At 37.4% G+C, this 26,424-nt stretch overlaps 1 pseudogene; it reads left to right on the top strand.

Moving 5' to 3' along the window:
• The first annotated feature begins 3,317 nt into the window (after positions 1-3,317).
• LOC127648679 (macrophage mannose receptor 1-like) lies at positions 3,318-26,424 on the top strand (annotated as a pseudogene).

Genomic DNA, 26,424 nt, shown 5'->3' with positions numbered 1-26,424 from the left:
CGATTTAACTGGGTAAACACCATGGAAAATTTTATATGAAACCTCTTTCACTTTATTTGTGATGCAATACTTATGAGGCGTCATCCAAATTTTACTCCAATCAAAACGTCTTTTAAAATGAGAATTCCAATGAGTTGTAACAGCAAGTATATTTTTTGATTGAAGAAGAGAATGCAAGAAAATATTATTACATCCAGAACTTGTGAAATACTTGCCCTGCAGCTTGATACAAGCAGTAAATTCTTCAACTGTTTGTAAAGAATAATTATTATTACATTCTAATAGCCTCAAAATTTCCTTGGGGATGGCATGTAAAACCAAAAAATATTGGATAGGATCAACTGAAAATATATAAATATGAACAAATTCAAGATAATTGTATAAAACACCATCTTTTTTGATCAACTGTTTAACCCAAATATTTCCCTTTTCAAACCAATTCTCAAAAAAATATTGATTTGTTTCTAATCCTTATGTATCTATTATTCCAAATGGTACATTTATGAGGGGAAAATTATGACTATACATAAGAGTCCATGAATTGCTTGTTTGTGGAAACTTGTACCAGGTCATCAATATAGGCAATCTATAAAGGTAACCAGGAAGATGGTTGTGGAATAAAAAAGAAGAAGAAAAAAGGAAACCAGAGGACAAAACAGATGACAAGAGATAAAAGAAACAAGAGAGATTTGAGACTGGAGTGAGCTGAAGTTTTGGTGGGCCAAGCTGTGAAAGGAGAAATAAAGTTTGCTGCATTGTACTGTGATGTGGATAAGGAACGTGATTGGAGAAGAGAGGAGACAACAAAGGGACTAATTTGACAAGTGCTCATCAAGAGTGAGGCTTGGATTTTTCATCACCGTTGTATGCACTTCTTGAGTTAAAGTGGAGTGGCAGGAGTTCTTTTGATCTTCAAGCGCCGAAGAGCTCCATGGTCAAGGTGTGACGGTAAACATTTAAGGTCTAAAGTGGAAGCGCCAGGTGTGTCCTTCATTCTTCTGACCTAACTTTATTCCTGTTTGTCAGACTCTCACTCTGCGTCCTTCTTGCCCACAGTCGCCGTTCAGGTACACTGCAAACTCTTCATGACCCAGCGTGCACCTTTCACAAACACTCCTACTGCCTTAAATCTCTCACCTACACACACACACACACACACACACACACACACACACATTTGAATTATTGTTGTTACATTTGTTCTGTTGGGATTTATGTATTTATTTCTGGTATTTTGTTTGAGTCTTTGACTCCTTGCCTTTTGTTTACTGTTTTCTTTGTTATTTAAATACACTTATGCTTTGATATACTATTTTGTTATTGTCAGAGATCAACCAAGCTTGATTCCATCCACCACACAACGATCACTTTCTCCGGATTACTAATCACACACACCTGTTCACCATCAGCAGCCTCATCAACAAGCACTATAAAACACTCACATAACCCCAGTTCAGCGTCAAGCCTCCAACAGGAACAGACCTTTCACCAGTGTCGTCTGAGCCGCTGATGTATCCTGATTACTAGACGTAACGTATCCTCACCTGCGAATCTCTAACCTCTGTGTCCTCGTTCTGTTGTCTCCAGGACTCCTGTTCGAATTGCCCATTGCCAGTGATACTGTATTCTTCCAATCCTCCAGTGAGTTCTCCGAACCTGCTTGCTAGTGACTGCATCGGTAAGAGAGAAGACTAGTATCAATGAATTGTGACTTGGTATCTACATTCCTGAAGAGAGTGTGTTTACCTGCTGCCCGTCCTGCACCGAGTGATCTTCACCGTATCTGCACTTGAACTCACTAAATACTCACCTAGCACTCTTGCCACCTTGAATAAAGCTGTGTTTGGATTCACTTACCTCTGTCTCCTTGCCTATATCCTGACAGTTATTGTTTTATTGCATGTAATTGGTGGCTTTTAGAGCTATCTGGGGCAATGTATTAATTTTGAATTGTGGCATTTAAAATGAATTAAAATTTAGTACATGGACTTAAATCGTTACAAGAATGTTAGCCTTAGTCACCATTCACTTGTATTGCATCTTTTTTCCATACAACGAAAGTAAATGGTGACTGAGGTTATAATTCTGCCTAACATATATATATTTTTTTTACACAGAAGAAAATCATACAGGTTTGGAACAATACGAGTAAATGATGACACTTTTGGGGGGCAGCAGTACGAAAAATGCAACATTACAAAGTTTCACTTGCATCAGAATAATAGTGTCCAAGACAGATTAGATTGCAACAAGGGGATGTATATATCACCTATATTATCAAACATTTTATCTTTTCAAATTCATATTAAAGTGCACTCAATCTCTGAACTCATTTAAATATTTTCTTCTTATAGAAGATCCCCAAGACCCCACTACTTTGGCTTTGTCTCTGGGCCCCGATGTCCCAGTCCTTGCCCAGTTTTGAAGAGACTGTTTAGGATTTTTGTCTTTTAAAAAGTACTTTTGCTGTTAAGTTGAAAATGTATATTCATATGTCACTTCATAGCCATACTGACACCATGCTAATTATTGTCCAGACCTTTGCTGGGACGGATATATTTAAAGTGAAAAAAAGAACCCTGCTTTACATTGCAATTCATGGGGTCCATTTAACAGCCCTTCCATGAGCAAAATCCTCATGGCCTTCTTAAAATCTATGCCTACATGCATAACATTTTCTGGGAAAGCAAAATGCTGAGTCCCCTAACTTTTTGACCGGATGTGCAGGAACACTAGTACAAGGCATATACGTGCGCAAAAGGGAGCATCCATATCATGATTGTGTGCATTTTACAATATTTTACTGGCATTGTTGTATATGCTGACAGGGCAGAAGTATTGCTGGAAAGAGGCATGTGTCACTGTAAATGTGTATATGGTACATGATTCAGGAGGTGACAATGATTATATTTGTGACTGTCTGGATGTTATCTGTTGAATTATTTGTATAGTACTAAAATAATCACTGCTCACTCTGTAATTACTCCATATAAAATGATCAATTTGGAGTATATAAAATTTAGAATCTGGAATAGCTGTTTGTGTCATTATAGTACAGACACTATTTACTGATTTTGCAACATGCAGACGAAATGTTTCAAAGCACCATGACAAACACTTCCATCGAAGTCCACAGAATAAAGCTGACTTTGACAATTTTTCAATAATTGTGGCAATTCTTCCGTCATTTCAGGGAAGCCTTGTGGTTACATTGTTTCAACAGTTTCAAAGGAAAAGGCATGTGACAGGATATTATGCTGATTGGTACACTCAAACCCATTTTAAGAGCATGCAGAAGATCAGTTAAAGGCAGAGTCTGTCACTGGATTGAACCCATGAGCAGCACAGAATATTTTGCATCATCAAGATGAATACAGTATTAACAGTAGTTCTTTTTTTTGTGTTCGATTTATCAAGCTGCTTTGCACAGTCAGGTATGCAGGTTTCTGTCCTTTTGTTCTTAAATTGAAAAAGGAATTAAAATGATCATAAATGGGGTAATTATCATATTTTTTTGTTATTGTGGTTAGATATTCAATACTATTTATTGAGAAAATATCATATCAATTTCTACATTAGCTAATTTTATATTTAAAAACAATATTTCACCTGCATATAAAAAGCCCCTCCATGTAAAGTTTGCATTTCCTACAACTTTCTACTTATAAGCATACTTTTTAAGTTATGATAAACTGAGAGCAAATGGCTTAACACTGCCTCATCTCCTATTTTTGTGCAGAAAGAAACTTTTTAATATATAGTGTGCATAATAACAAATGCATGGGAAACTTCTTGGAACGTCTTGTCTATTGCGACCCACTCAGTCAGCAGCAACAGTTTCGCTGGACTTCAAAGGATCGCATTTTGAACATTTTCACAAAGAAATGCCTTGGAGTAGGAAGTAAGACAGTTGGTAAAAAACTCCAATGGTTAATGTGTGAAGATGACAATGTTCTGCAGAAGTGGGTGTGTGCTAATAATACATTGCTTGGCCTGAAGAATGAGTCTCTGTACTTATCTGTAAATGAAAACAGTGTGCCGCTGATCTCTAAAGACACTGGAATAAAGAGCAAATGGACAATTCATGGAACACAGGACAGCATTTGCTCTCGACCTTATGAAGGTATGTTGATTAATGTCTAGACTTATTGTAACATTGACATATAGGGACAATATATATGTTTGTTTTGTTATGATGTAATTAATGTTTTATGTAGAATGTACTTATATTCTTTGAATGGTCCAACACACATGAAGGGTTAATCTATGAAGCAAACCACTTTGTAGAGAAAAAATATATACTAAATGAGAGAGAGAGAGACTCATTTTATATATATATATATATATATATATATATATATATATATATATATATGCTATTTTAAAATGCTATGTAGGTTGTCCTTGCAACTGTGTTAAGAAGATTCAATCATACTATGTTTACTGAAAGGGATTTTGATTAATAAAAATGAATCCGATATGGCTAGACATATGCAGCTAACGTATTATGGTTGTGTTCACTTACTGAAAGTAAAAAAACAAAAAACAGTGCTATGTAAATACTGTATATTTAACTAAATCTAAATCCAACTAAACTAATTTAATAAGTTTTAATTAAACAAGCTTGATTCATCTTTTAGAAATGCCTGGTTCTTTTCAATATAGGATGCTGCTTTTAAAGTGAAAAACAAAAGTAAAACCAAATGTCTACAATAATATCGGTGCATATATAGTATTCTGTCTCAAAACCCACCTGTTAAAGGAACACAATAGGAGTGATTTTATGGGGTAGCGATAGATTGCTTCTGTTTAGTTATCCAGTTTCACATTTGTTTTTGTGCAAATATTTACATTTTTCTCAGTTGTGGTGCTTAGCTAAAAACACTCAAGTAAATCAGTGAATGAGGACATATTAGTGGGCCTATCAGTGAATGAGGACTCATTTTGTGATACATTAAAGCTTAACCAGTGATTTCCCAAACTTACGGTAACATTATCTATGTGGTCTAAAATTCAATTTCATCTTACCAGCCTTGTTCAATCAACCCATGTAACTGAATGTGTACTTTAATTATGTGAATTGTTTAATCTTTCGATTAAATTTAGCTATTTAAGTTATTTATTATTTAGTTTAAATTATCTTTTATATTTTTATTTCAAAGTTTACATACTTAAACTAATTATCACTTTAGGCAATTATCAGGTGAATTATAAAATATGGTTTAAAATACTGATCAGATGCACTCATAATTGAATTTTATTATTTATTTTTTAACAGAATTGTACACTATCGATGGAAATGCATTTGAGCGTCCTTGTCATTTTCCTTTTCTTTATGAGAGTAAATGGTATGCAGATTGTACCAAAGATGGTGCCCAGTCATAACGTCTGTGGTGTTCCATTGAGTCTGACTACAGTGTTAATCAACTTTGGGGCTATTGCCCAACACGTGACAGTAGGTTTTCTTCCTCTCCATTTTAAATCTGTTTCAAGTGTTATTTGTACAATAAAAAGTAAATTAATTAGAGACCACAATTATCATTTGTCAGTTATTATAGAGTATAATAATGTATCTGTTCTAACAATGTTTGCTCACACATACTCACTAGTTGTTATGTTTTCATAGATAAGTTGTGGGCCAAAAATCCTCTGACAAACACCTATTACCAGCTGAATGCTAAGTCTGCTCTGACTTGGCACCAAGCCAGAAAGAGCTGTCAGCAACAAGGTGCAGAGCTACTGAGTGTCTCTGAACCTCATGAGCACACCTTTATATCAGGTACGGTCTCATCAGAAAGACCTTCTGCATGGTATGAGCTATTCATCATTATGACATTAACAATTACTATTAGTAAGTAAGTATTTCCACAAAAAATACTTTACACATGCCATTTGAGATGATATAAACACACCGTGAGCAGCCCTATGCAAATCATGTAACTAATGAAAACCAGAATATCTGAATGAAAAACTTTTACACTCATAACATTTTCTTTGTCTAGGAATAAGTCAGGGGACACAAGGGCTACTATGGACAGGACTGAACAAATTAGATGTGTCCAGTGGATGGCACTGGAGCAATGGACAGCCTTTACGTTATCTAAAATGGCTCAGCGGTAAGACTGTCTTTCGGTCAATGGATTCAGTCAACTTGTAGAGAATGGCACCAATAATAAACAAACAGGCATTGCATTTAAATGCAATGTAAGTCACTTGAGCATCTGTAAAATGCTTCAATGGAGATGCATGAATGGAGGGAACTTCACTTGCCTTAATCACATCCTATAAGTGATTGGCTTGTTGCACTAAATATGTTAAATTAAACAGAAAAACTAAATCATGATTCATTAACTAATTGAAAAAATTAATTGACTTAGACGATCATTGCTTTAATTTTTAAAGGGTTCCCAATCACTCAACCAGACTGTAGCTGTGGTGCCCTGGGAACCGTTTATGGTTCAGAATGGACAAATACACTTTGTTTAGAAAAGCTTGGATACATCTGCCAAAGAGGCCACTCTGTTCCCACTGTCCCACCAGGTGTGGAATTTATTATTATTTTTTTATTATTCCATTAATTTCTGATGCATGTTGGTGTTTGGTTGCAAGGAATGTGATTTTTGTATATTTTTGCATAGTGGTGCACACTGGATTTTGCCCAAGCCCATGGATTCCATATTCAGGCCACTGTTACCTGCTTCATCGCAATAAACTGACATGGTTGGAGGCGCGAAATGCCTGTCAGCAAAAAGGAGGAGACCTGCTGAGTATTCAAAGCATAGAAGAGCAAAGCTTTGTCATCACACAACTTGGATACTGTGAGTTTCCTTCGATAAATTGAGATGTAAATTTATGAAAGTTTGTCACAGTTTTGGTAATCACTCACCTCCACCACTATTCACAGTGAAGACAGATGAGCTGTGGATTGGTTTTAATGACCTCAAAATTCAAATGCTTTTTGAGTGGAGTGACCAGTCCAGTGTCCCGTTTGTCTCATGGGAGTTGTGGGAGCCAAGTCACAGTGCTTTCCATGCGGAGGACTGTGTGTTAATGAGAGGAGAGGTAAAATTATGTTCTTCTAAAGAACTTCAAAAGCAAAAAGTCAATTACAAAATCCTTTACTAAACAATAATGCATCACTGTGAAAAATTTAGCATTTTCAGGAACCATTGGTGTTCCATGGAGAACCTCTAGACAAACTTTAAAGCAGTCTCAAATATCCTATACATGAACTCCAGGAACTTCAGTATATATTTCTAGTGAATCAAAAGTTCTTCACTTGTAATGTGGTTACTGAAAGAACTATTAACAGTCTTTAGAGTTCTTACATGAACTAAGAGTAAGTTTCCCAGAGGACTGAATGGGTGTCTAGAGGTTTTCCAGATAGTTTTGCCAGTGTGGCATCTGAGGAACCTCAAATTGTACATTGTAAAATCTTTTGATTTTCATAGGTATCAGAATGTTTTAGTACATTTTAAGATGTCATCTAACATTCTAGAATTATTGGTTGCTAATAAGTTCATTTGCATAATTACTGTTTATCTTTTAGGAGGGAAAGTGGGCAGATGAAATCTGTCAGCACAAGAATGGCTTCATCTGTAAGAAGAAGGCCAACTCTAAAGCCTCTAATAATGACACAGATATCACAAGCCCAGGCTGCAAATCTGTAAGTGTTTGTAAAGAAACATTTTAGGATGGATATTATCTACAATTGCAGGATTGTGTCTTTGCTCATGTTTAAAGAAGCCAGGTGTACATTCAGGTTCTGAAAGGAGTTAGAAGTTCTAAGTGGACAAATATATAGACTTTATTTGATTGTTTACCCCAATAGGGTTGGTCCAGGTATGGGTACTACTGCTACATGGCAGGATCTGAGACAAAAACCTTTGAAGAAGCCAAACAGATTTGTGAAAAAGCTGGGTCACAACTGGTTGATATTGCATCCAGGTCAGAGCACTTACAACACTGATGGCATCTTAGTACATTGGCTAAAACCTTAAAATAAAATGCCTACAATAAGACACTGCCACTATAACTGTGTAAATATGTTAATATAAAATCATGAATAGGTTTTATTATAAATGTTTAACTTACAAAAGACAAACTTTGCATAGGATTAAGACAGCGGTTCTTGAGCCATTTGATACTTAATGTGAGTTTTCCCCCTTTAGAATAGAAAATGCATTCCTGGTTAGTCTAGTTGGAGCAAGACCAGAGAAGTATTTCTGGATTGGCCTATCAAATCAAAAGGATCAGCACACCTTTGAATGGACCAACACAAAGCAAGTTCCATACACTCATTTCAATGCTGGGATGCCAGGTATAATGCCAGAGAGGACTAAATTAATTTAAATTAAATGACAATGTTTTGTCTCACAACATATTGTAGCAAGTGTTTTTGTCTTAAAAAAAAACAGGAAGAAAACAAGGCTGTGTTGCCATGACGACTGGAATTCTTGCTGGACTTTGGGATGTGCTCAGCTGCTCAATTAAGAACAAATACATCTGCAAGCAGACAGCCGAGGGAATCTTTACAACTCAAGCCCCACCAACCACACCTGCCCTTGGTTGTGCTGAAGAATGGACACCACTATTATCCAGAAACTTTTGTACTAAGGTAAATGACAATAATGACCACAAAGATAATATAAGCATTTGAAACATCTTAATTTAGCCAGGAAGGACAAGATTACTAGATCAACATATTTAGCTGGCCCTGGAACAACATTCCAGTCAATCATAGACTAACCATAACCCTGACCATGACCCTAACTATAGTCAAACCTTACAATCTGAGATAAATGATAGATTTATATAAGCATGTTGTTAAAGCCCTTAATCTCAGCCCTAACACTAAAGTAATTGGTTGAGAGGCATGTTGTTCCAAGACCAACAAGTATGTTGATTCAGAAACAGGTCTGACTTGAGTAAATCACATTAAGCATAGTGTTTATTTGGCAAGTACATTGTATTATGAAGATCATCAGTTATTTTACATGCGGAAATTAGTCATATAAACAATATGTATTTTTATATACATATATACATATTTATAAATTACAATATAAGAAAATGTATAATATGACACATCTTGTTTTCTAACAAAATTCTTTCTCTTTTTGAAGTTATATAATGTGCCCTCCTCCCAAATGAAAACTTGGAAGGAAGCTCTTGACTTCTGCCGAGAGCTTGGGGGTGATCTCCTGAGCATCCATAATGAGGTTGATATTCCTTGGAAACAAAGAGGGTAACGATTATAATTCCTTTTGCATTACAATAAATAATAAACACCAAGCTAATAGACAAATTCAGTCAATGTAACACAATGTATAATGGGCTCCACAAAACCTTTCATAAATTAAGTCAATGTCTGAAAAAAAAAGAAAGAACATTTTTGTTTTTTCTTGTAGCGTGTTTCCTGCATGGATTGGTTACAGTCTCCAAGATCCCTCTGTGGGTTATGTGTGGAGTGATGGTTCTTCGGTGAGTACATTGGAATCAACCATTCAGAAAGAACTTGTTTTTGTTTTACCAGAAAAAAGGCTCATTACATGCAATTTATTGCTCAATTACTATAAAGTAGTATTGCTCATTCCTCACTAACCTTTTAAGTGTTTTTAAAGATTTCCGGCACACCCAAAATTAAAGGCCTATCATTTGAAAGAAAACGTTTCTAAATTTCTAATGATATAGATTTTGAAAAATTATTAGACTCAGTCTAAGAAACTGCTGAAAAATCATAAAATAAATATTGAGTCAAAAAGTTTCTTTTCTTATTTTTCTGATTTGACATTATATATCTCAGGGTATAAATCAGATAGCTCCGGAAAACTTTGAAAAAAACATCATCACTGAAGGGTAAATCTACTTCCGCTACGGCTTTGTGGCTATTACTTTAGTAGCCTATACATTTACCTCGAATAACATTTCTTACCTCTTCTGTATGGTCTGTTTTCCAACGAGTATAATGTACACAGAAACTATTTATCATTATTTCCCAACTGAGTCGGCTACTCAGGTTGCAGTCTCTTTTGAGTGTATATGCTCAAATGCATCGCTGGTGTGGTTTCTTCACTAGCTCCCGTCTTGTTATCATAAATAAGAATCATCACGTCTCCATAACATGAGAAATTAATTGTAAAAAAACTTGATATACACCCAGCACATATGTAAAAATAAAATTCACTATATATCATTGCACCTCGTATTAAACTCCCAAAACTTTTAAATGCAGTATAAATGTATAAAAAATACAATTAATGAAAACAAGTCATCCTGTTGAATTTATTTACCTATTTGTCATAAATTATATACAGTACATTATATCCACAATGTACATTAAACCCACCATCCCAGTAACAGAGCAGCAGAGAGCAATACGGAACTGTGCAATAGGCTAAAAAATGCATTTTATACTGATTATAACAATGGTTGTGTCTCGTTTAGAAGGCTGTGTGCTAGGTTGGACGCGTCCTTTGAAGGCTGCAGTATACCGAGTGTCCTCCTTTAAACAAGTATCCTTTAAACGAGACGGCCTTTGTAGGACAAACGGAAACGAAACGTAACATGGTTACTATGATAGCACGCCACTCTTGTTACCTTCTCACTCTATTCGCTCTTGTTAAAAAGTCTCTTTAGAAGGGAATGTATGAGATACATTTTAGGAGAGTTATGCTGTAAAGAGAAAAGAAAATAGATTTTACAGGTGTACATTTAGTCTAAATTTAATAATTTATTTGAATTATATATTAATATAATAATACATATTATATACTCTTCACCCATCTACTGAGGTACTTCAACTTGGGAATTAACATTTCTTGCGTTTGAACATATTTACGAGCAAAGGCGTAATTTTTTTTTAGATATTTCCGTTGAAGCAACACTCTAAAAATTGCTTGGTTAAAAACAACCGAATTTGGGTTATTTTGGCAACCCAGCGCTGGGTTGTTTTGATTCAGTTGGGTGGGTTAAATGTTTGACCCAGCATTTTGGGTTAATTTGTTTAACCCATCTATTGGTTAAAAATGACTGCACTGCTGGGTTTAAATTCCTTCCCTTTGTCCTTCCCTCCTTGGATAATAATTTTTCCCGGGTTTCGGCACCAGTGTAATACAACTCTCGAAGGAGGACACAGGGAACAGGGCTTCAAAATCACAGGTGATGTTTAATTTAGCACTTCTACAGACATATAATCTTTTCATATAAAGAACACAGTAGGCTTCTTTGTGTCAGACTCTCTCTCTCCCTCTGGAAGTTCTGTGGCTGTTTCTTATGCCGCTCTCCCCGTGCTTACTGAAATTAGAGACAGGTGTTAGACATAATTTAGCTCAGGTGCAAGCGCCCTTACCGCTTTCTCCCCTAGACGGCGCTTGACCACGCCCTCGCTGCCACAAATACAACTCTTCAATGTTTGGTCACTATGCTTAAAGCACTAGTTTCATTGAAGTAGTTAATGTGACTCGCAATTAATTTGTATGCTGCACAGCCAGTATTCCAACATGGTGGCTACATCAATAAAATCCTCACTGGTTCTTATGTCATGACATTTGGTCTCAGGAGAGACAAGAACCAATGTTTGAAATTAGGGCTTGAATTGATAAATTATAAAAAAATTGAGAGCAAATAATAATTTAAAGGCATAGTCCACCCAAAAATACAATTGTCATCATATAACTCACCCTCACGTTATTCCAAATCTGCATGACTTTGTCATCTTCAGAACATAAATGAAGATATTTGAGCTCAGCTGTTTTTGTCCATGTCATCAAAAGCAACCAAACCAAAACTTTCAAGCTCCAAAAATGACAATTACACCATGTGGCTCAAATCGTATATCAGAAGTGTTCGGAAGCAATACAAAAATTTTATGTGATGAACTTAAATTTTTACAAGTCATTTTTACTCTCAAATCATGACACTCATTCTAACTTGCATATACAAAAACTACAACACTGCCATTAAATCAAACCTAATATTATGACATCATGACGTCACTGAGTATCAATGAGGTTTGATGCTAGCAGAGTTTTGTGATGTCATTTTGTATGTGTTATGTGTGTTTGCTGATCGGTGTAGTGATTTGATCACCACAGCGGATGATCCACATCTTTTATTTGGCACGTTTTACACCGAATGCCATTCCTGATGCAACCCTGCCCATTTATCTGATCTTGAGTGATTTGAGTGTGTATAGTCATCAATTATCAATCTAATCATCATATAAAGTGATAGGATCACTTCAGAACACTTCTGATATTTGACCTGAGCCGAGAACTTTTATGATGCCTTTATGTCCTTTTTAAGCTTGAAAATACAAATCATCATTGTCTGTCATTATATGGACATGAACAGCTGAGAACATTCTTCAAATGTCTTCATTTATGTTCCAAAATTGAACAAAAGTCTTACAGGTTTGGAATGACAAGAGGGAGCATAAAATAATGAATTCTAATTTCTTGCAGAATTGTCCTTTAAGTGAATACTAAGAAATGTATGGGTGCTTTAAGCTTTTGGAGTCATTAACTGCAAAATCAGAGCATTGTATATGTAGAGTGCAATGTTTTTAGAAATAACTGTTAACTTACAGGCTGTATGTCTATGAAGGCCTTCCTGGTTTCTATGAAACTTGGTCTAAACATTCTAAAATCCAAGGAGGACAAATGGCTGAGAAACAGACAAAGAGAAAAAGTTCAGATGAATATAAACAAAAAAAGAAGGATTATGATAAGTCGAGGGCTAGGAACTTCATCAACATCGGCGAGGCTTTTCAGCGGTGGAGAGACTCGAGAAGTTTTGGGGGGCAGAGCTTCCAAAATAGCACTGAAGTGAGGGGTGTGTTTGTTTTGGCAGTTGAGTTTGAATAGCCACATTTTTTCTCAGGAATCACCGAGTGCACCTTTAATAAAACCGTCTAGGTTACGAATGTAACCTCCGTTCCCCGATGGAGGGAACAAGACATTGTGTCAGAGAAGCGACACTAGGGGTCTCTCTTGAGCACTGAATATACCTCTGATCTATGAAAAAAGGCCAATGAGAAGTTGGCAGCTATTATTTGCATACCCCGCCCCCGGACATACGGGTACAAAGGCGAGGCAAATACTAGAGTTGATTCAGGATTTTTCTGAGAAGCCGGAAATGGTCTGGCCACTACAGCGGCTCGGCTCAGCGACATGGCTGGGAAGGACACAACGTCTCGTTCCCTCCATCGGGGAACGGAGGTTACATTCGTAACCTAGACATTCCCCTTCTGTCGCTCTCTCCACGTTGTGTCGGAGAAGCAACACTAGGGGTCCAATTTAAATTACGCCATGCGCTGAGCCGTGTACGTGGTCTGACACAGGAGCGGGAAGGTGTTTTTACGTGCCAGATGACCAGCTGTATCAGACTGCACGTACCCTTCCCCAATGCCCCACCAAAGTCGGCGGAATTCTTTTGGTTACCCTGACAGGGGAACAAGGCGACGCTTGCCAACCTGGGTACGGGCCAAGCCTGGCTGGGCCTCTTTTCTCTCTATGTTTCTTGCATAGAGCAATAGACAGCCGGGCCCTTACACGCACTGAGGGAAGGGGTCTTACCCAATTTCCTATTCTTTCAGGGGAAAAGACCCTGCGGAGACCACCCCTACCCAGCTGGGGAGGTAAGGTGGTGAATACATCACATGTGTTTTTAGGCGACACGTGGAAGTGGCGCGTGGTGGATCCAGCCTCAGCAGGGGAGTTGCTACAACACGCGACCGGAGGACAGCCGGAACTGCGGGTCCACTCGTAAGGGGACCGTATCATGGAAAATACACACAGGGGAGTCCGCGTAGGAGTCCTCACCCTGTGGAGCACCTATTCCAGTACAGGGTAGATTAGAGTACCCACAGTGGTTTGGGTCGGCAAGTTCCTCCACTGAACTGCGGACCCATGAGGGCTAGGGAGGAATCGACCAGGGATTCGAGTTGAGTGGAATCTCCTGGGAAAAAAGACGCACAGTTTTACCTCAACCGAGGGAAAGGGCTATATGCAAGCGATTCACCCGGCCAGCCCAGGCAAGCGTCGCTGACAGAGAACGCTTGCAGGTCCCTGACCCTCTTGATGGAGGCGGCGCAATCAACAGGGCAGTCTTCAGAGAGAGGGCCTTGAGTTCAATTGATTCTAGCGGCTCGAAGGGAGGTCTGGATGCAAGAACAGCTGTTGCTTCTTGCCCAACTTGTATATGAAAAAAAGGACATAATTAAGGGAACCTTGATCTCCGGTGTTATTGGGTTGTTTCTATTTGTTGGTAAAGTGATTGCATCCCTAACTAGCTCTACTACACTCCTAATACTCTTGCGATTAAGGCGATACCTTTTTAAAAGCTCATTATCGTGAAATGTTTCTAAAATGTTTACGTTTCGAGGCGGATTGTCGGCAACAGCCATTTTAGGATTGTTTGTGATTTGGTCTTGGTGACTTAAGAGTCCTCTTCTACTTTTCACAGATTTAGAAGCTGGGTTTAGCACTAAAATGCTTTGTGAAAAACTCTTTAAAATTTAGGAGTCCTAAAATTAATACTGACACTTAGAGAGGTTCTCCTAAATCGCCAAGTTAGGAGCTACTTTTACCCTTAAGATATTTTGTGAATACGGCCTCTGACAAATTACCAATAAGAAAGCACACCTAGACATCCAATCAGTTTGGGCCCTGACAATAATCATCCCTAAATATCTTTTATAGGTTAATGAGGACCATTCATAAACTCAATCAGTCAATCAACCAGACAACCAATCAGACAATCCTGATATCAAATGGTGCTCCAATTAAGTTTATTTCAAAAGTGTTGTTCAATTATAGGTATTAATACTGAAATAGTCACAGATACAAACATAGTTTCTAACAAATATAGCAAAAACAAATATCAGTATTCAAAGAATTAACAGTACAAAAAAAATTATTTCAAATACAAATCCTCATTCATCTCACTTGGAAATAATAAAACATGTACATTTTAAGAGGTATTGAACATATAAAACCCAGTATAAGAGGTGGGAATCATGTATATATATGTAATGTTAGAAATACACAAAGTTTTTTTTTTAATCTTAAAAGTTTATTTCCAAGAGGGATGAATGAGGCTTTTTCTTTCAAGGAATTTTCCACATTCACATCATCCTATCAATTATATACTGTAGCAAGGTGCTAAAAACCAATCAGAACACATTAGCATGCACATAGTAGCAATGCCCTGGCATCCACCCACAGTAAACATTGCTGCATCGAATTTTGTACGTACGGGCAAGCTCCACTCACATTTTCTTCTGAAAATTCAAAAATCTAGTTGGTCATTTTTATGTCATCTTGATTTTTTAAATCTACTCTCTTTTAGTCATCTTATCAAAACTGGGCCAATGATGAACCAAACAATTTAAACAACATTGAACATTGTGTTGAAATGAAAATTTCATGGTGGGACCGGGATGGAAATTGGAATGATGTGAACTGTAATGACAAAAAGGACTGGTACTGTCAGATCCCAAAAGGTACTGAAAAATAAGTATTTAACCTTATTTGGGAAGGTGGCAAACTCATAAATAATATGGAAAAAGACAAATTCTGTCATTACTAGATTGCAAATAAAAGCAGATTTGTCATTTTGAATTCACTCTATTTAGGAAAGACCCCAAAAGAACTGAATATAACAGAATCACGTAAGTCTTTTACTCAACACTAAACACTAGAAACAATCTTTCTTTACCTTTCTTTGTATAATTGATTAGTAAAAGCGAAAATTTAATTTGGAATCTTCCATTTTATTTCAGATTATAATATAACAGAGGATGGCTGGATTGAATTCAAAGACAATCAGTATTATGTAGGTCAGTACTCATCCATGTCTGCACATGAGGCACGGAGATTCTGTAAGAAAGGACATGGCGATCTTGCAGTTATTAATGATGAAGAAGAGCGGTGTTCATCTGGCATCAGGTATGACACCTGAGTGACCAATGTGAACTTTTAAGCAACAACTTTGTGGTGCACTAATTCTGGATCAATATGTGTTATTTTAAATAAGTTTTATATTACAAATGGTTCATGCTTAACTTACTGACATGTTCAAAACAGTATCTCAATGTGATGTATTGTTCTGTTTTGCAGGCTAAAAATACCCGTAGTGATGTTATCATTGGCTTGATAGTTGAACTGGATGGATCGTTCATGTAAGTTACATTTTTTTTAAATAAAACTGTATTATGTACACTTCCAATAACAGCAGATGATTAATTAAATGAATACTTTACAAAGATGGATGGATGGGTCCCCGGTAGTGTTTCAGGCTTGGGAAGCAAATCAGCCTGCGCTCAAAAACAGTGAGGAGAGATGTGTGAAGATGACTGGATCACAAGGTACTGTACAATCTCTGAAGATTTATGAAGACTTCAGAGATAATTAGTGGAATTTTCTGTTGTTCATTGATACATTTGGTGCAAAAAATGTAGCTTGTGTATGATCAAATACCTTTGTCATGACCCGTTTTTTTAAATGAAAAACACACAAGCTAATCAGTTAGAATTTGTTTTTTTCCAGGACTCTGGGAAACTGTCAACTGTGGTGATGATTTTGAGTTTGTTTGTAAAAGAAGTCAGTCTCCTCCAGTCAATGCTACAGTGGCCCCAACAGAAGAGCCAAAAGGAGGCTGTGCTCCTGAGTGGAAACAAATTGGAGTAAAGGTAAATATTATAACTTATTACAGTATTCAATTTAAGCTAACACATGTTTTTTTTTTTACATGTGCTTAAAACTTTTAGTCACTTACGTAAATTAAAATAAAGCAAAAATGTGTTATAGCAAAATCAGATTATTCATTTCATTGAGAATATAGATTTTCATAAAAGTAAAAAGAGTAAAAATATATATTTATATATCATAAAAAGTGTTTTTGCTCTGTATTATAGATATTGGTAGATAAACACTGACAGCAATGCAATGTTTGTGAAATATCTTGACAGTCAATTATCAATTAATGTTAGAAGAAATAACATTAAATTAACATATATTGTCTAATATTCTCTCAAATCTAGTGTTACAACATGAATGAGGAAAAGAAAACATGGTCAGAAGCAAGAGAATACTGCAGAGAACTTGGTGGAGATCTGGCATCCATTACAACTAGACAACAACAAGGTTAGAGCAGTGATTGTTAACACTTCAAAATATTGCAGCATTGCTCAAAAGTATGACTCCAAATTAACCTAATGTGACATTCTATTATTATTCATTCCATGTAATGTGCGTTATGTATTTATGTAAACAAAAAAACATCCCTGTGTATCAAGTGGTAATACGTTTATTTAGTCCTCTGCTTTTTCTTCACAATGCAACAAATGTGCTCACAGTTCACTCATTTCCTCTTGGATTTGTTGCAAACAATAAATGCATTCAATAAAATTATAATTTAGCATTGCTAAAACTAATACAATGTAATACAAAAAAGTAGAAATTATACATATAGGTTTGATTGTTGTTTAGCGATACCCTTTGATCATTATTATACACTTTATGAACAGAATCATTATATTTCTTCTGTCTGTTACAGCCTTTTTACAACATTGATTATTGATAGAACCACAGACTTTTGGATTGGATTCAGTAATTTGGCAAATGGAAGGTACAAGTGGACTGATGGGAGCAGTGTCACATACACAGCGTGGGCCAAAGGGGAACCTCAAGACTATCATGTACTGACATATTTTTGGCATTTATGAGTGGTTTATTTTGTCGCTAAGTAAATAAAAAAAATGTAGCCTAACACATTTTTGTTAAGTTGATGTTTTTACATGGAAATGCATACAGCCTGAATATAAAATATCTATTATTACTCTTACAGTGGCATGGATACCTCTGGACAAATTATCACTATACAGATAATCAGGTAATTTGATATTCTGATATTGTACCTGAATATTACATTTAAATAGTAATGCTGAAAAGTGGGTGCTCTTCTCTTTCAAACAGGAATGTGTTGTTATTGGAAGAGGTTTAAGGTCTGAATTTGGCAAGTGGGTGGCAACTGATTGTAATTCGACTCAGGGTTTTATCTGCAGTCGTGATCTTGGTGAGTTTAGATAAATATTTTAGGCATTGCTTTAAGTCTTTACCATCACCCCATTTTTCTTCCATTTACTTATTTCTTAAATTTACAGATCACGGTATCATCCCAGTGCCAATTGAAGTTCCCAAAAGCTTTGTCAAGCTCGGAAATTCATCTCTTAAAGTGATTCAAGAGAATCTAACGTGGAGTGAAGCAAATCGTCGCTGTGAGGCAGAGGGGCTCATCTGGTCAGCATTCAGGACTCGGTAATACAAGCTTACAGCGAGCTACAGGTCTTCAGAGCCAAGCAGCCCATGTGGATCGGCCTTAACAGCAAGCAGGTACAAGAGTGAGAAATGGAAAATCATAGTGTTTGTTTTTAAAGGAATAGTTCACCCAAAAATAGTTCGCCCTAATTTTATTCCAAACCTGTATGATTTTCTTTCTTCAATAAAACACAAAAAGAGATGTTTAGCAGAATGTACAGGCTTCCTTTTTTCATGCAATGAAAATGAATGGGCACTGGGGCTGTCAAGCTCTAAAATGGATAAAAAAGCCCCAATTGAAATATCATAAATTAGCCACTACTAACTATTCCTTTAAGCACTCATCATTCTGACATTAAAACAGAAGGCTGAAATGCTAAAAAAAAACAACAAAAAAGAAACATAAGGACGTAATATTGCTTATCTAAGCTTTCAGATGTAAAGTATACACTCCTGTATGTGTGATATATTTGTATTTACACAATTTATTAATTCTATATTCACAATCATTAACAGACAAATGGATTCTTTTTATGGGTGAATAATTGGCCCATAAACATGGAGAAATGGGCACCTGGTGAACCACGGCACAATGGTCCTTGTGGATACATGGATGTAAATGGAGAATGGAAAACAGCTCTCTGCAATCAAACCTTTTTTAGTGTCTGTGAGCACTCAACAGGTATACTATTGAGTTGTATACCAAAATAGCACAGAACATAATAAATATATTATACATAAAACAGGACATTGCATATGGTGTTGTATTTTACTGTATGCAATTGTCAAAAGAAATGTTTATTTAATTGCAAAACAATTCTCAGTTGCATCTCCAAAAAATTGTGAAAGAGGTTTTTTTTTTTTTTTTTTGCAAGTACACTGCATTTACAGCTTTCTGAAATTTGGATTTGTACAGAAACTTTATTTATCTTAAAATATGTCATTTAATAAACATAATGTTTTTTCAAACCCAAATTACTTTTATTTCTTCCATGGAACACAAAGGAAATGATAGACATAATGCTAAGGACTGACAGCCTCAGTCATTAAAAAAGAGCAGTGTCGACATTGTTAGAACTTCTCTTGTGTTTCACAGAAGAAATAAAGTCATACAGTTTGGAACAACATGAGAAAATAATGATGGGATTTTTTCTTTTTGGGTGATCTATCTCTTAATTCCCATCTGCATTGGTAAATTTTTCTTGAGGAACACCACAATATAATCCACAAGGAATGGACAGTAGGTCTTGCATCATCGGCATCATATGCAAGGCTTGACATTAATACCAATACTTGCGGTTAGAAATCAAGAAGTTATAGCTGCAGGCCAGAGACCTCCAAATGTGGGCTGAATCTCCAAAAGAGGGCAGATTACCTTCAGAAGAGGGTGAAGTTTCTCTAAAAGGTGGTTGCATCAACTCCAAAAGGGGGCATCACTTCCACTCACGGTTAAGGTTAGGGAAAGTGTTAGGTAAGGAGCTCCCTATATCTTTATTGGTGGTTTGTAGCTCCTGCTCCTTCTTGGCTGGTAAGTATAGCTGCAGGCTGGAGACAGCTCTGGTTAGAAGGTAACCCCCCAGCAGCCTAAGCCTCATGAGAGTCTCATTCACTGTTAATAAGGTTAGGTTTAGGGTTCGATTTAGTGGTAGGCTTAAGGTTAGGGTTAGGTTTAGGGGTAGGTAAAGAGCTTCTGTAGGACTCTAAATAAACACAAATACACAGTGTGTGAAAATTCAATGCTGTTCTCGTGAGACTTTAGGTAACTGGGGGTTACCTTCTAGACACGATTGCCGGAGACCTCCAAATTGGGGAAGGTTACTCCAGAAGGGGCATAGTTCCTCCAAAAGGGGTTGCGCTAACTCCAAAAGGGGCCATCACTTCCACTCATGGTTAAGGTTAGGGAAAGTGTAAGGTAAGGGGCTCCTTATATCTTTAATGGTGGTTTGGAGTTCCTGCCCCTTTTGGAGCAATGCCTGCAGCTATATCATTCAACTTTTGTTGCAATGCCTGCAGCTATATCCTTCTCGTAGAAATTGGCAGTTACGGGTAACTTTGTCACTCTTACTAGCCACTTTAGTGGGTGGCCACAGCCAAAGCAAATTTTATTGTATTAATCTCACGTCTGTGCTGCAGCCACCTGGTCTCACGTTCAGCTCTTAATAAGCAGTAAACAAATGTGTATCGGTTGGGGCTGAATGAAGCATTCTGTCGCATGAACTGCTGCAGCGCACATCAGTGTACACTAGACATAAGATCGCCAGAGCTCTGGGACAGTCAAAGCATCAGTCAGGCTTTACTCGATATTGCAGCAGCCGACAGAGACCCCAAAATGCTGGTTACGGATTTAACCTTGGTTCTGTGAATTCGAATGACTGCCAGAAATGGTGCTATAGTAGTGGATAATTGCAGCGGCAGCAATATAGGTCAAAAACCATTACCAATGAAGTCACATATCGATGTAAGCCAAGCTGAGTGTAAAATAAGCCACTGCACCCTGCCTTAGAATGTCTTTCTCATGTCTTCCAAGTGATAGCAAACTCTGCTGGTCATCCGAATTCACAGAAACACGGATACACCCGTGATCACCATTCTGTTTCATTCCTCCTGACTGCCAGAGATGGTGCTATAGCAGTGGATGATCAATTCCAACAAAGTCACAGGGAATAAAACAAACCCATGGGTTATCGCTGGAGCACAGCAGAGCTCACATCATGGTATGAGGCAGCATTGATGTTGTGTAAGATGTTGTAAAATCTCATAAAGGTCCAAGGAGAGGACCAGGTGGCTGCAGCACAGATGGCAGAAAGGGAAACACCCCTGAAGGCAGCCCAAGAAGAGGAAACATGGCAATATCCTCAACAATCCACCATGATAGCCTGTGTTTGGATAGAGGGGAACCCTCTTTAACACCACCATAAAAAATATACTGTAAAACTTATCAGATCGCCTTAATTTTACAGTAGCCTCTATATAACACCTCAAAGCTCACACAGGACACAAGAACAGAAAACGTCTCTCAATACTGGATTCAAGAACTGGTGGTTGGAAAGAACACCACCCAATGGACTGATTAATAAACTGTTGAAGGAGCACCTTAGGAATGAAAGTTGGGATGGGCCAGAGGTTGACACCAGTGTCCTCTGGCTTCCACCTCATGCAGGACTGACTGATGGACAATGCATGAAGCTCACTAACTCTTTTTGCAGAAGCAACAGCCAGAAGAAAAGCTGCTTTCAAGGACTTCCACTTAAGAAGGTCTGCATCCTCTAATGTCTCAAAAGAGGTAAACAAAGAGACTCCAACACCATAGTGTCGCCAAGACCCAAGGGTCCGACACTGTGCCTTCCCAATAACTCAGATGACGTGCTGAAAATGTCCTATCACCAGCCCAAACATGTAAGGCCTTGAAAGTTCAGCATTTCAAGGTTGTGTGTGTGTGGGGGGGGGTACTGACATGGTCACCCTGGGGTACGGGGGGTACTGACATGGTCACCCTGGGGTACGGCCGGGGGTGGGACTACTTTGGGGATGACGCATGTGGGCATCATCAGAGCCACGATATATGCTTGGTCTGAGGTCAGTTGGGGGGAATATGACAGAAGTGTGGCTGTGTAGATGCATTATGATGTTGAGCAAGTGCTGTTGGATTCTGAAGTTTGGAGCATGCTGCACCAATGTGAGCTGCTGGGTGGTTGCAGACAACTTCATACACCTTTCCAACACCTTAGAGATATCTAGACCAAAAAGATTCCTGGGGAAAATGGGTAGGTCCTTCAGGGTTTTCTTACAGTCCTCTGGCAATCTGGCTTGAGCTGTCAGAAGCATTGCTGTGAGAGAGCCTTGTGTCACTTGTCCCATGGCCAGCAAAGCCATCTGTAAGAACTGTTAAACAGAGGAATCCACTTCCACAGATTCCAAAGAGCTAGAGGCAGCAAGAATCAGTTGGCAGATTGTGTTCTCAGGACAAGTGATATAGTCAATGGACTTCTATTCTTTTTAAGAAATTAATCTGTACACTGGGTACTAGGGCATCAGACATTCCCTCAAAATGCTGCATCTGGTAACACTACCAGCATGGCGACCGGCTATTCAACCTCTGGCACTCCAATGGAATCCACTTCAGCCATAGAAGCCCAAATGCATGCAGTCTTGGCCGTCTTTTGTCCTTTAAGGGCACTTGAAAATTCTCACCAGAGTGAACAGGATGCACAGGGCGCTCATCAGGCCCAAGGCCACTGCCATCTGAAGCACCTCCAATGTTTCATCCACTGGAGGTGGAACAGTCGCTGAAGAATGATGTGAGCCTTCACCAGAGCCACCTGCTATCGTGGACACCTGCTACCATTTACTCACGTTCCACCGTGAACGAGCGTCCACGGTGGAACCCATAGCAGCAGCAGCAACTAAGTCTGCTGGCTGAAGGGCCTGCAGGAGACTTCAATTTCCGCCATATCTGAAGAAAGGTCAGCAACCTTCTTTGACAACAGGTGCCCTGCCAAATGGCTGCCTCTAGCAGTAAATATTTTCTTTGGCTTGACAGCACATAAACGGCGATATGCAAATCCCAATAAAACAATAAGATCACCAGAAATAAAAAAATAACTAGCCCAATAGCTATGATGACACACCCCAGATAGAACCTTGAGGCACAGTGATACCGATGTATAATTATGAACTTCGTATGAGGGAAAAAATAAAAGCAAATGAAAACTACCGACCCGGCTGTGAAGAAGAAAAAATAATCCAATCCATTGCAAAACCATAACATCACAGCTTGGGAGGACGAATGTTTACTGCTCTGAGAAAAGCTGCACTGATGCTTGACGATGAAAATAATCATATAAATGACCTAATATGAAGATGAGAAAGCAAAAGAGGTGGGGGTGCCGAGCTGCAGTAGCTTATATTTCCCTCATCTCGGTTTACGTCACTATGTGTTTTCACCAATCTGGCTGGCACTGCGATTATCCATTACTATAGCATCATCTCTGGTAGTCAGGAGGAAAGAAACAGAACTTACATGACCCATTTGAATCATAAAGAGAACGTTCAAGGAAAAAGCTCTATATGGAGGAATTCAAACCTCTTCAACTGCTAGACAGCCCTTATAAATGGCACAGACGGGATAAAGAGACAACAGTGTGAAATGCATCAAAATCGATTACAAGGTTTTTCAAATACAAAGATTTCCTCCTGTTCTATCCTACTCCTGTTCTAACTGGTCATGTTTGCCTTCAGACATTCTAAAGATAACTTTAATAGGCTTTTGTCCTGCTGAACTCATATCATTCTTGTTCAAATAAATTGTCCAAACAAATGCATGCAGTGACAGTCTCCAGTTCCCTTTATCACTTTTTGTGGGGTGGGGGATTTTGGCTTGTGAAAATGCTGAGGGACTAGTGACTTTGAAATATCACTAGCCACAGTGGCCGGTGAGCAAAAAAGTTAATATCAAGCCCTGATATAATAGTAAGTAACTGCCCTTAGCTACCATGCTAAGCAAACTTTTTCCATGTGACATTTTCTATAGAGATTGCCCCGACCCCTCCAGCACAGTACCCAGGTCAGTGCCCTGAACCAACAGATGACAATTCACTGAGGTGGATACCTTTCAGAGACAGTTGCTATGCTTTTGTGACAGACGACCAGCCATGGAGCAGAGCCTCTAGAATCTGCATGATCAGTGGTAAGGATTTAAATATACATAGATTTAAACGGTGGTTCTTATAGTTTTTGGTCAAACATTTGATATTTGCAAAAAGTATAAAGGTTTGCACATTCTTTTTCCTCCTCATCAGGAGCATCTCTTGTTAGCATTATGGATGCAGCAGAGGAAAAGTTTTTAGAGAGCAATCTCTTCTTGCTGAAAAGAACCAAAGACTTTTGGATAGGACTTTTGCAGAACCACAAAGGTACAAATAGCAACTCCCACACTACAGGAGTCTGTTTTTTTTTTACACGTTTCTAGTCACAGAGTCTTTAAATTAATAACGAATGACCTCATGAGTCTAGCAGTGTTACTTATAGATTTACTCACTGCTCTGTTTGAACAATTCAGGACACTGGTTATGGACAGACAACAATGCAGTAGATTACACTAACTGGGATGATTTGTCCACATCTATGGAGAATTCTAATGAAGAATATTTTCAAGAATCCTCAGGAAATCCCAGCTGCGCATTTATCTTTACCAAAACAAAACAATGGAGGAAAAGGCATTGTGATTACTCATATTTACCGTTTATCTGCAAAACAGCCAAAGGTAATTATTGTGGGAACAGATTTCAGAATAGCTTTTTTAAAAAAAGATTTTTACATTTTGTAATACATGGTAGACCACGGCTAGTTGTAATTTGAGTCAATTGTCCAAATGCTTACATGCTTATTTTTTCTAGTGGTTATCTATGTGGATTTCAGTTCAAACCTTTTGTAAATGAAGAGATGTATTTTTTGTAAATTCTAATCACAAAAAATACAAAATCATATTTTTGTAATAGTTTGTGGGGAAACAAGTAAAAACACTCTGGCATACAGTAAGGCAATTATAATATTAATGTATATTTTGAAGTAATAACACTAGTTTATGTTGCAGTTTTATGCAATTTATTATTCACAATATTAGTGGGCCAAAACAATGGTTGGACAATTTTTGTTACCTTTTCCATTTTTGCTGTTTCTTGAATTGCTTTACTTTATGAGTTTTGCTGGAAAGCCTTTAAATAGTCTACAATGCATTTTAAATGCAGGCATATAATTGTTTTCACAAATGATTGTCTTTGACTAGTCACAAAAGCTCAACATGTGCTAAATAAATGTCTTTTCTTTTTCCTGGGACACAGTGGTGGAAAAGTTCCAAATCTTTTTAAATATGTAAGAAATTGATTTTATGAAACTTGCCCTATTAAGGTTTTCACAAGATGAGGACCATCTGAAAAATTTATTTATATTTAATACAAATGCTTTAGGGGAAAAAAGGGTATATAACACAAAAACATTATCAATTGAGATTCTCTATTGATTACACTTAAAATTGGTCTGACATGTGTCTGTTTCTCCTGCAGTGGAAAATCCTACAGTTCAGGCCCCAAATAAAGGTAATGTTATGACTTAATTCCCTTCTGTATCTTCTGATTAAAATTTTTACATGAAATATTGCTTCGAATCTGCTTGGAGTAACATTTTTACCTGAAAATACAACATATTATGCTCAAACATGCAGATAAATAATAATGTTTGTCTTCATTTTTAATATTAAAATGTAGTGTGATTCATGTATTATCATAGTTACACATTAGAGAGCCTCAATTAATTATTAGTTTTCTCTGATTTCTCTGAGTGTTTTTTTTATTTATTTTTTTACAGTTCCTGAACCTAATAAGGCCTATACTGGTTTGGCTGTGTTCTTGGGCATTGCAGTGTTCAGCGTATTGGGAGTTCTGGCTTACATTTACCTCAAACGTTCAAAAAGACTGTCTTGGCCTACATTTGAAAATCCAATGTATAGTCACCCAGATGCTATTTATTCAGAAAGTAAAGATATCAAAGCATTGATTGACCCTGACTTATCTGAATAGACTAGTTTTATGGTTCCCCAATACTAGTGTGTATGTAAGGGATAATGTGGAGTCATCATTCTGCCAACTCATTCATTATTCATGAATACAAAATAAACCCTGTTCATTGTCCCACCTAGTAAACTGCTATGGACATATTGATCTGTTGCAATTATATTATGTGAGAAGAGAGACCACAAAGTGATATACTATAGAGACATAAAAACATCCACAGCTTGGTAATTGGTTGTCCGGGACAACTATCCATTTTTAGCAGTCCTTATACACAGAATATTTCAAAGCAGAATGCTGCATTTGTCCAATCAGATTTCAGTATTCCAGAGAGCCCTGTAATAAGGAAGTAAATTAAACTGTACAAGAAAAAGCATCACTGGTTAATACTGGCATAAACTTTGTCCGTTATGTTTTCCTACAAAGTTATTTCAAAGCTTTTGTACAAGGGTCCAGACTCTAACAATAAAAAGGTCTATCTTTTGGTTTTTCAAAGTTTTTTGAAATGTTAAATGTGTTCTTGTAAATAAACTCTAAGA

This window comes from Xyrauchen texanus, chromosome 9 (genome assembly GCF_025860055.1).
Source record: "Xyrauchen texanus isolate HMW12.3.18 chromosome 9, RBS_HiC_50CHRs, whole genome shotgun sequence".
Lineage (NCBI taxonomy): Eukaryota > Metazoa > Chordata > Actinopteri > Cypriniformes > Catostomidae > Xyrauchen > Xyrauchen texanus.
Note: the sequence above shows the minus strand (reverse complement) of the source record. Positions and strands in the feature narration are given on the sequence as shown.